Raw genomic sequence first — 12,166 nt, 5'->3', positions numbered from 1 at the left:
TGTTGAAGTCACCTAGAACAAAAAATACCTCTGGACTTGGATACAAAAAGCAATATTCATCTACTAAAGAAGGAGAATCATCCAAAAGTGGACAACAAAGGAATGCAAAAACCAAAGGAAAACCTACATGTCATTACTGTGGGAAAATTGGTCACATAGCCAACATTTGCGGAATCAAAAAGGGTAAGAAAACTCCTAAACTTGAATTGAATGATAATTGTTTTAATTACAATTTAAGTAGGACATCAAACACATGAATGAAGATCAAAGAGCAATGCCCAACCAAAAATGTATCTAAATTATAAGGTCATTGTTACAACTATCAAAAGCATGGACATAGTTCTCATGAGTGCAAATTCAAGAAAAATTCAAATTGGAAACCTGAGAAACAAACCCATTCATCAAGGAAAGGAAATTCCCATAATTGGGATTACAATACATGATACAATTTTCACTATTGTAGAGAATATGGACACATTCTAGAGAATTACATTAAAACACATTTTAGAGGAAATTACAAGAAATGGAGAAATAGTATGTTTTAGTTTTCTTGAAGTTGGACATATCAATAGAAACTACAAAACCAATACACTAGCACCAACACCAAGTAATGGGAGTGAAAAATATAGAAAGAAAGAAAACATGGAGAGAGATAGTAAGAGTCAGAAGTAGTAGAGAAGATGAAACTATGATCACCCAATCTAAGGATCAAGTGATCACACCACATCTCAATAAAGAAAGAAGGTATGTAGGAACTATATATTTAATGTTATATTTTACATCAGTTCCTAGCATAAAAGTGATAAAGGTTCATATCTGCATAAATAAAGATGCATTAATAACTAAAAGAAAAAGAAAATTATAAATTAATGAGCATCAATGGTATAGTCTATATTGACCGAGCTTTTTAGCATAGACCAAGTGATCAAGGAAGGTGATATATTGACTAAATGATTTAGTTGTGACCAAGTGAGTAACCTTGACTAAGCTGAAATGGAGACTAAGCTAGCTATCATACACCAACCAAGTACAAAAACATTAATTATAGACCTAAAATAAAAGTTTGAAGGTATTTATTGAATTTGGACATTCATTTTCATTTATCAAGTGATCAAAAGAGTTTATGAGAAAATTTCAAGGAGATTGAAGTGATTTCAATGACCAGTGCAAAAGAATCATAGCAGTTTACCAGTGAATTTGTGAAAAAAAGTAAGTATTACTCTCACTACTGAGTTAAATATTCAATGAAGGTACTTGCAAAAGGTTTTGTTTCAAACCCTAGTTTAGAATGGCATCTAGAAGTTAAATATTGAAGGATAGTAGTGCAATAATCATAAGAAATGGTCAAAGTTCTCCACCTAACTTTAGAAATTTAGTTAACCTCGAAAACACTATTGATGATATTGGAGCTTTATCATCTATTTTGCCTAGAGTCTTAACTATTCAGGATTTAAGATCTTTTTATCTATGCAAAGTAGGAGAAATTAGAGATTTTGAGATTCAAGAAACTTGTGATAAGCTATGCATTGATGGAATCCTAAAGGATGAACACAAGATCATTGTCGAGAAAGGGCTTACCCATGCCCTAGACTTTCTAAAGGTTTGTAAATTTGAATGGATAAATATTGTGCTTAGCTATATTCATGGTATGATAATATTTTTAGAATGTGGGCCAATCAAGATAAACAAAGCTATCATTTGCATGGTAACTAGGTACCCTACTTTGGATTGACCGAAGAGCATAAGAAGCACAACAAAGAATAAAATTGAAAATCTAACCTAGGAAAATTGGAATGGTTGTGGTATGTCAATTGATGGAATTAAGGACCCATTAGTTGAATTTTTTGTTCATGTGATTACACACAAATTTTATCAATCTAGTAGGTTGAACAACATACCTTGTGTAGCAGTGGATTTGGGCTACAAAATTGTGAAGAAGGATCATTCCTATGATCTTGCTAAGCTATAATTTCACCAACTTATAGAGAATTTAGAGGATTTGAAGAAAGTGAAGAATAACTCTTGTAAGTTTGGATCTCTATTAGTTTGTATATTTTTCTATGTACAAAATTATTTTCCTACTATTGGAATAATTGCTTGAGATAGAAATCAAATAGCTATGGAGAAACTTAGTGATTTAGTTAGTAGACTGGGAGAAAATTTTGAAGAAATAATGGACAACTACTTTGAATAATTCAAGGTAAAGATGAGGAATAGAATGAGGATTCCCAAGTCAGTTGTAGACAAGTACTACAATGAAGTATGTTTTATTGTAGATATAGATTTTGTGTTTTCTCAAGCAACTTTGTTGAGGATAGCATGGAAAAGGCCAATGCCTTATGAAGTGAATGTAGATGAGGTCACTACAGTAGTTACTACATTTTTAGCTAAAGACATAGATGAGAGTGCCAAGAAATTTGGCACATACAAAACTGTAATTGCCGAGTTGGCTCCTAAATTTGGCACACCCAAGGTAGGCAAGCAAAGAAAGAGAAATATTGTTGAGGGTGGAATTAAGATAAAAGGAGAAGGGTTTGGATAGCCTATAGAGGAAGGCATAGCAAAAGAACTTTCTATTCCAAAACCTAAGGATATTAAGTAGAAAAAGGTTGTTGATATTGAGCCTAAGGTAAAGGCCAACCTAAAGAAGGATATGATAGAAATGGTGACACCTTAGAGACTAAAGGGTAAGGTGATCATCACCATGAAAAGAATATCTCAACCTCCTACTGATAAAGTCACAGAAAGTACATCAAAGAAGAGGAAATAGGCTAAAATACAAAAGCATCCAACACAAGAAAAGCCGAGGAAAAAAATGATCATAACACAAGGGGAGGAGGAAGATGATGAGAAGATTGAAACTAATGAACCAAAAACTTAAAATAGTGAAGAGACTCCATCCAATGAATGTGGATAAGGTAAGTGAAAAATTAAGGGAATCTGAAAGTGTTATGGGATTCAAAGATATTCATTATGATTATTTGAATAATCATGATCAAGTTAAGCTTGAAGGAGATATGGTTGACATGATGATCAAGTTCAGGTGCACACCCCTAGAATTAGGAACTAAATTTCTATTGGGATTGTATAAAAGAGTAGATGCAAAGTGGAAGTGGGCACTGACCATCGAGAAACAAATAAGAAAGACAACACTAGCACAAGCTATACCAAATTCATGGAAGACTCATATGTCTATAGCCCTTAAAGATTTTGTAAAGAAGTTTATGTTGAGAGACATGGAATATAAGATTTTGAAAATAAATCTAATGAAGTTGAGAAAGATAACATTCAGATATGGAAAGAATCATTTGGGTTGCTTACTCCATTTGTGGAAGTGAGGGAAGGTCAAGACATAATAGAATTTGAAGATGACTACAAGAAAGAAGTGGCCAAGCCAACTGAGGAGATTCAAAAACTTTTTAGTCAATGTGAACAAAAAGAGATTGTCATAATAGAAGATGACACTAACACTCCTCCATTGAATTGAAATATTCTAAAAGAAGAGGAAATTCAAGTCTTAATAAAAGATTCTACCAAACTCTGTACTAACCCAATTTTGTTACAGATTCTAGAATATCCAAAGCTTGAAAATAAGAAGACTGATGATATTGTTGTGGCATCAGGTACAAAGGATACAAGTGTCAGGACACTTGGAAAATCTTTAATTGTATTTACACCATTCACTTGTATGCCTATTTTACAAAAAGAAGAAGATTTTGAAAAAGACACATGCATTGATTTAGTAGAAGAATTAACACAACAAGATAAAGAGACTGCTCAAGCTCTCATTCAATTTTTTAGTGCAAAGGTTGCAAAACATACAACTATGATACCTATGCAATAGGTGATCCCTATAGTAGTGCAGCAGCTAGGATCGAGATCAAGTGACTATTGGAATTATTTAGAATAACTGAAAGGGGGTTAATCAATTATCCAAGGTCTAGATGTACAAATAAAAATTTTCATAGCTTAGTGAACCCATATCAATAAAACATTTTCATCATGCATGCATCTATTAGATCATTCAATCACTTAAACTTGTAGGTTACAGTCAAATCAACTTTGCAAAAATAAAAGCATGAAACATAACAGATTCAATAACATATTTGACATAATGATTTAATGTGGAAACCCAAATTAGGAAAAAACACTAGTAACATGCTACTCATTCTCACTCTTCTAAAATGATTCCTTGTGAAAGGTCAACACTATTAAAGGTTACAATGTATACTATTAAATATGACCTAGTTAGAGGATTTCAATCACCCTGTTAGGAGTGAGCCTTATTAGAAGACTTTAGATCATTCACTTGGAATGTCACCTGGTTAAAGGATTTACAAATGACTGTTAGGTCAAACTTAATCCAAAGGATTTACCCTAGTTTGGTACAATGATTAGAAAGTAACAATAAGGCTTGATTTGATAACAATTTACAACACACTTTGTAGATTACACATCTTTGTTTCTAGTCCTCCATTCTACTTGGCTTTCACACACTTCAACTTTGATAGCTTGTTCACCTAGCAAGCATCCATATCCTTAAGCCTTCTTTATTTTCTCATCAATAGTAGTCTCTTATCTTAGGTCATTGAATGAAGAAATACCCTAATCTCCTTGTCTTCCTTAGCTTCTCATACATGACAACCATTGCTTCTAACCAACTATCTCTATAAATAGAAAATTAGGATCTTTTTCCATTCATTATCCATTGTCCATTCTATGGTTAGGTTGGATTAGGTAGGATTCAATGAATCTACCCATCATTTCATTTTATTCCCTTCTAGAAACTTCTCCTTCATTCCTCTTTGAATTCACCTCAAAATGGTTCATCTTGAATTCTATGCCACTAGCTCATCAAGCTTATCTTCCACATGGTTCACACAATCTAAGAAATCAAACTTGCTAGCTCAAATTCATCAAATTCATGATCTTTTTCATAATGCTAACACTCAATATTCTTTTTTTTTTAATTCTTGGCACATACTGTACTACTTGGCATCCACTATCAAGACACTCAGCATGAACTAAAGTTTACTGGTGCCCTGCAACAACTAAACTTTACTTAGCATACATTGAAATTTGACTTTCCTTGGCTCCAACTATTTTTTTGCTTGGCTTACACTAAATTTTCTCAACACTTGTTGGTGTTTGAAAATGCTGGAGGGTTTTCAATTATCCCAATGAGAATATGACATATCTAGGGGCAGCTAACTCCCATTTTCAACATGCCATTTCAAACATCGGGCCAACTATAAGGCATAACTCCTTCTTCACTTTAGGCTCTGCAAGACCTAGGCAGGTAGACCTCAGATTCAATTGATATCATACCAGTGCAAAACATATCCCTGGATCTATTTACTGCAAATGTAAACCCCTTATGTCTCCTAATAACTCATGAAATGACACAGATCTACAGTAGCTAAATGCAAATCTATGAAATTCACAAGTTGAGTGAGGGTTAATTCCTTTTAGCCCACTACAAAACATGAAAAACTGAACTGAATTGATTAAAATGATTGAATTCAACAAACCCTAAAATATGCACCATTAAGACTTTAATGATCATGTAGCTGACTAATGCCTAATCCATTGGGAAAATCCATGAATCAAATGCATACATATGGATATTTGATACTTATTTATATATTCAGATATACGATCTATCTATTCAACTCATAAATAGACATCAATGTTCAATTTAAACCTCATTCTTACATGATATCCCCATCAGTAACCTCACAACCCTGTTGATTTCTCTGAAGCATTTACATAACCCTTTGAGTCATAGGAAACAATGAAATAACATACAACCTTAAGGGACTGCAACTACAACCTAAGTTCTATGTCAAAGATTATAAAACATTGAAGATCACTGATGAAGGAGACAAGATTCAAGATGAAACTCAACCATCTACTATTCTTTGTACTAATTTCCTTGAAATTATACATTCATATGCATGAAATGAAAACACATAAAACACCTAACAGATCTGAACTATCTGTATTATCCTTCCTAATGTTGTTCATACAAGAGAGAATATGCTGAAGAAAATGGTTTCACGTTAAAACACTAGAACCCTGCTAGTATTATCTAGAGAAAACTGCCAACCCCCACAATGATAGAAAGAAAGAATGATATAGCGAAGAAAGATGAATTCCCAGAGCTGATCTATGCTTGACATGTGTCCACTTGGAATTTCATCTCCTACAACTGAAAACCTCTTTCATCTTTCTACCATTTTGATTTGATTTGGTTTCATCATTACTGTAACTGATTTGCAAATATCTCTTGTTGAATGATGAAATCCCTTTTGTTTGCCAAAATATCTAATAATAGTATGAAATTCTAGTGAAATCCTAATTCAACTAACTTGAAATTAGTTAAATTCTTACCCCAACTGCATTTTCAATTTTAGCACTTTTTACTGAGAAGGCCCCAAATTTCACATTTCTGGCTATAACTTGAACCCATGAATTCCTGTACAAAAATGAACTCCAAAATCAAAAAGTTTGTCTTCTCATGATTCGGGTGATATATAATATCACTATGTTAGCCTCTCAGAAACCCCTTGAAAATCAATTTGAAAATGTCCCCCTCTAGCATAACTATCAAGTCTGCAACTTTGATATTCAAAAATTTAAATTTTTCCTAAAGTTTATATTTTAGTGTAGGTGCCTCTTTTGATTTTATAATCCTGTACGTGCACTTTGGAGAAAATTTATTAAAAAGAATTTTTTATCATTTTTGAATTTTTGCCTACCCTTTAAATTTGGGGTCAACCCTAGTTTGACCTCTGTGACACGTGGTGGTATCTGGTTTGCTGACCTTTGCCACTAGACTACCTCATCATCACCTTGTATGCAGTGCCACATCACCATCTGAGCTGGGCCTGTTGACACGTGTCAACAGCTTGCTTACTTGCATTATCTAAACATCTTGCATCTTCATTTTTCAAAAATGCCCCATTCGTTGGATCTACCACGTGGCAGAATCATGTGCCTCGCGTTTGAACTACACATCTTTGTCACATCATCACTTAGCCAGGACTTGCTGCCACTTCTCACTTAGGTGCTTGCCTGCAATATTTAACTCCCTAGCATCTTCATTTTGTGGGCAAGCACCCACCATTCATTCCCAACCATGTGTCAAAATCTTAAGTTGTGTCTAAGTTTATCATTGATCAATGATGTCATCTTGCTTGTTTAAAATTATCTTATAATTACCTCTAGCTATCATCATCACCTAGGTTGGCTACGGGGGCCCCACACATGCATAGTTGAGGCTTCAAAAGCCTTTGTGTCTTTAAGACACTTGTTGTGTGCTTTTCTATTTAAACATTTAATTTTTTTTTTACGACGTGAATGTGGGATAACTCTTTATAAGAAGATCTCTTTCTTTGCTTTGCGTTTTCACATGCCACTTTGGACTCAAAGAAAAATGTCTCATTTTTGAGTATGGATCCTCCATTCCTTTGCTATAGATTTGCATATTTATGCCCATGATTAAAACTTTCAGCATCGTGCATTTGGATGTTTGCAAATTGAGCCTCTGCATTTTTTTTAAAAGACAAATGGCGTGAGGCTCCTTTGTCTTTGACTGCGTAGCTTGATACTCAGCCTCCTTAACGTGGGTTAATGCCTCTATAATCTTCATCACTGACCTTTCTTTTGGTGATTTCCTACCCTTAGCATGCCTGCCGCTCCTGATACGTGGACTTCCTCCATTTTAACTATTGCTTGCTTGGAGCTTCTTGCTAATGGCTTGGACTCTGACTTCAAAATGTGCCTACCTCCTTACATATATATTCACCCTTGTAGCTTTAAGTTTTGATTCCTTTTCATGTAAAGCTTGAATGATGCCATTAAATGTGGTAACAACATCTATGAAGTTAGCTATTCCTCCACCCACTAACAGAGCTCTCTTGCGGCCATCTGGGTTTGTTGTTGCACAATCTATTAGAACTCTTGCATAGTATAACACCTCTTCTTCATTTGGAGCTCCACTATATTCTACATAATTTCTAAGTTCACTTGCATAGCCTAGATCTCCAACAGTATCAGCATATACCACACTAGCTCCTTCTCTAGTAATCATTGTCCAAATATGCCCTTTGGGATTTAGAATAGTGAACTTCAAAGAGGCACTTGTCTTTTCATCCATGTTGTGAACCAAATCTTCTGCAGGGCTCATGACTCGCCCAAAAGGCAATGGAAATTCAATCTAGCCCCACTTTTGGAAGTTCTTAAAAGCTGCAGTGTCATCCAATTTTCCTCTTATATCCAAGGGGAGTGGTGCGATTAAAGGAGCACAAAGCTCTGATGTTAAACAATCTGAATTCTTTGAACTGAAAATTTCCTTTGAAACCCAGTAAGCCATGCGATGAAACAGGGAGACCCGAATGGTCAATTTTGTTTTTTGAATTGATTAATAAAAAGACTACCCAGGGAGGAAAACTTGATTCTCTATAAATTGGGAATCAAAGACTCGAACCTCTACTTCTAGCTTATTCCTTTAAAAAAAAAAAAAGGGGATTGGCTTGCTTTAGCTGGCAACTTTCTTGCTTAAGACTCCTTCTTTCATCAATGGCTTCCAAAAAGTGTTGTGGCTTCACTCTTTGAGGTGGGAACTTCACTCAAAGTTATCTGATGAATACACATATGAATTTTAGCTAGATTAATCCCAAAGGCATTGTCCATGGAAAGAGGGCATCAAGGTTTGAAAATAATAGTCAAATCATACATGTGGCAACCTCCTTTTAGAAATCAAACCAAAAATGGTTGAAGGCTTATGTTTTCAACTCCTAATGGAACTTACTTTAATGATTTTTTTATTTCGTTCACTTTAATCTTATGGCATTATTGAAACATCTGTAGAGTCAACTCTAGTCTTCCAATTAACATGTAGGTAGAGTGAAAGTTAGCCATTTCATTTTCCTATTGACATGATATTTCTTGTTCTCACATGACCATATTCTAGCCTAGAGCTTACTATTATTGGGCACCACACCGAGTGTTTGAATCGGTTGCTTGATACTGGAGTTGTCTAAAGGCTTATCAATTTGATGCCATTTAGTCGAGCTCCGAAGCAGGTCTGACTATTATTTTTTCATTTTTGGACAACTAACAATTGTAATTGATCCATTCATCACCTGATACTAATTGACATCAAACTCGACCAATGAATCAACATTAGAAACTCATTTTATCCTTTTCTGCAAACTGTCACTTTTGCACCAGGAGGTCCATTGACTGGCCTTAAAAACTAACTAGAAGACCTGATCGAGCTCTAGAAACTGACACACTGACTCTCTACTCCATACTCTTGCACCCTTTCATCTCATGAAAAATTTGAAGTCAAAAGATATTGGCTATCAGAGTTGCCTTTCAGAACTGAATGCAAGAAAACAAGTCAGAAAACAATAAATTGGGTTCAAAATCGGCTTCAAAAACTGGGCAAATTGACACTTGGGGAAATGAAACTTGGGGTGTTGATTCTCTGTCATGAGGATATTATGAGTCTAGGATTTGGGCTCATTATGAATAATATGATGCATTTGGCAAGCGGTCAAAGTGGCCTACTTAGAATTTGTAAACTAGAAACACTAACAGAAAACATTTTTTGCGAATGGAATTGACCTAGAAAAGTGTGCAAATGTATTTGTCAAGATGTAAAAATTGACACACTTAAAGTATTTTCAAAGGAAAACACAGTAGTACAATCCATTCAACCTCACCTATTATTAATTTCAAGATATAGCATCACGAACAGGGGTCCTGACAAATCTGTAAATGCTGACACTAGTAAAAAGATACAAATTCCATTTGGAATCATGTTTAAAAACTAATCAAATGGATCTGTTAGAAGTTAAAACTTGAAACATAACAAGTCTCTGATGTTTAAAAAGTAACACAAAAGGAATTTCAACATTTTGGTGAACTAGTCAAAAGTTATAATACGTCAAATAGGGCTTCCCAGAATTATGAATATTTTGCAAAGGCATGAAAACAGTAAACTACCAACTTTGAGGGATTCAAAACCTAGTCAAACGGATTTGAAATGACTCAAAATATAAAACATAGGCTCTTAGGTATGGACACTAGACACTCCCAAAGTGGAAAATCACAAAGCATTTTCGGGTACAAGATATTCACTTGCAAATATAGCCTCCTATTGTTGTTTGACACAGGGTAAAATGTAGATTTCACACCAACTCAAAATGGGACTTCACCAAATAACTTAGAATATCAATTTAACTTCATGAAACATATGTACAGGTTGAATGCAAGGTGCTATTAAACACCTCACATAGCTTAGAGGTATAGCCGGATACAGAGACATCAAAAGGAATTTATAGGGTTCAATTTCTTCGATGGTACTTAAAATTTAGCATGCAATTTTTAGTCCCAACAACACCTACTATACAGATTATTAAGCTTGGTAGACAAAATTATTTAACTTGTTCTTCTAAACTTAATCAGCATATCCATCATTTACAACCTTAAGTAGATTATCAATACACTATAATATCATTGTCTTAACTAATCCTTGTACTCCTTTTTCATATCATAACTCAACCTTTCCTCTAGGTGCTATTGTTACCTCATTTGATCAAATCCTCTTCATCAATCAAACAAATGATAGTACTCAAATCATCTAAGTAATTGTCTTACTAGCAAGTAGCAGGTTTGACATTAGTGACAAAACAATGATTGAAACACATTTTCATACTTGTATCAAACTATTTTCAACAATATTCCTCTTTTGCATTGATGGAAAACCAAACTTAATTAGTACAACCAACAAAATATCAAAAAGAAAATAATTCCTTGTATTGAAATCTCTCCCTCTATCAGCAACTTTCATCTTCTGAATGGGTTACAAAATTATGTTCTGATCAACAAACAATGAATCAATTCATCCTTATGACTCCCTCTGGATAAATTTTTATATCTCCCTTGACATTATCTCCCTCTGACTAGGTAGATGTAAATCATGTTTCTTATATCTATATCTTCTATCTCCCTTTATGTCTCTCTTTCTAGATTGTTGGATTGCTCCTTTTTTTTTGGTTTGTCTCCCTTTATTTTTGTCTTTAGGATTTCTCCCTCTTTGACAAAAATGCCAAAGACTTATCATCTTAATATGTAGATAGAAATTTTTTAATTTCTCCCTCTATCACCTAGCTTGTGACTGATTTGTAGCTCCAACTCTTTGATTACTTTAGGTAGCTCCTAAAGTAAGATCCATTGCATCAATGTATAACACATGTCAATCATCTTGTTTGATGTTGGGCACTTCTCATGCTTCTTAAATAGCCTTTGATAGGGGCATCACCACTAGTTTACCTCTTAGATACTCATGAGCATCCTTAGGTAAAGCTTTTGTGAAGATATCAACCATTTGCTCTTTTGTGTTAATATATTCCATCTTCCCCTCTTTATCTTGAACTAACTCTCTCAAGTAATGATACTTGATTACAATGTATGCATCATAGGATTCTTTGATATGTTTATAGCACTTTTATTATCATAGGTTTAGTGATTTCCTCTTTCATACCTTTGAGTAGTTGCTTTATCCATACAATATTTGTACAATTTATTGCAGCAACAACATATTCAGCTCCAACAATAGATTGAGATATGCAGTTTTATTTCTTGCTAGTCCATCTAACCAACCTTTTCCTAATAAAAATGATCCTCCACTAGTGTTCTTTTTATTGTCAATATTTTCAGCCCAATCAACATCAGTGTAGGCTCTCTATTCAAGTTTCTCATTTTTCTTATCGTATAGACCATAGTCTTTTGTTTCTTTCAGATATCTCATTATTCTCTTAACAACCATCAAATGATTATCCCTAGGATTACTAGAGAATCTTGCAACTATTCCAATAGATAATGCAATATCATGCCTACTATGTACTACATATTGTAATTTACCAATCATAGACCTATACAATGTTTGATTCACCTTAGCTAAATCATCATTCTTTGAAAATTTATGACCTATCACCATAGGTCTGCTTATTGGCTTGGAATCTTCCAATCTAAAATTGTTAAGTATCTCCTTTACATATTTTGACTGTGTGATGTATATACCATATTTCATCTGATGTACTTGCAAACCTAGAAAGAACTTGATTTCTCCAAACATAGACATCTCAAATTC

The 12,166-nt window shown here is 34.2% G+C and overlaps 1 pseudogene; it reads right to left on the bottom strand.

Moving 5' to 3' along the window:
* Positions 1-7,786: 7,786 nt before the first annotated feature.
* On the bottom strand, positions 7,787-8,377 carry LOC149580155 (ATP-citrate synthase alpha chain protein 3 pseudogene; annotated as a pseudogene).
* Between the last annotated feature and the right edge of the window lie 3,789 nt (positions 8,378-12,166).

Source organism: Cupressus sempervirens, chromosome 1 (assembly GCF_028749045.1).
Source record: "Cupressus sempervirens isolate cs-2001-9-10 chromosome 1, ASM2874904v1, whole genome shotgun sequence".
Taxonomy (NCBI): domain Eukaryota; kingdom Viridiplantae; phylum Streptophyta; class Pinopsida; order Cupressales; family Cupressaceae; genus Cupressus; species Cupressus sempervirens.
Note: the sequence above shows the minus strand (reverse complement) of the source record. Positions and strands in the feature narration are given on the sequence as shown.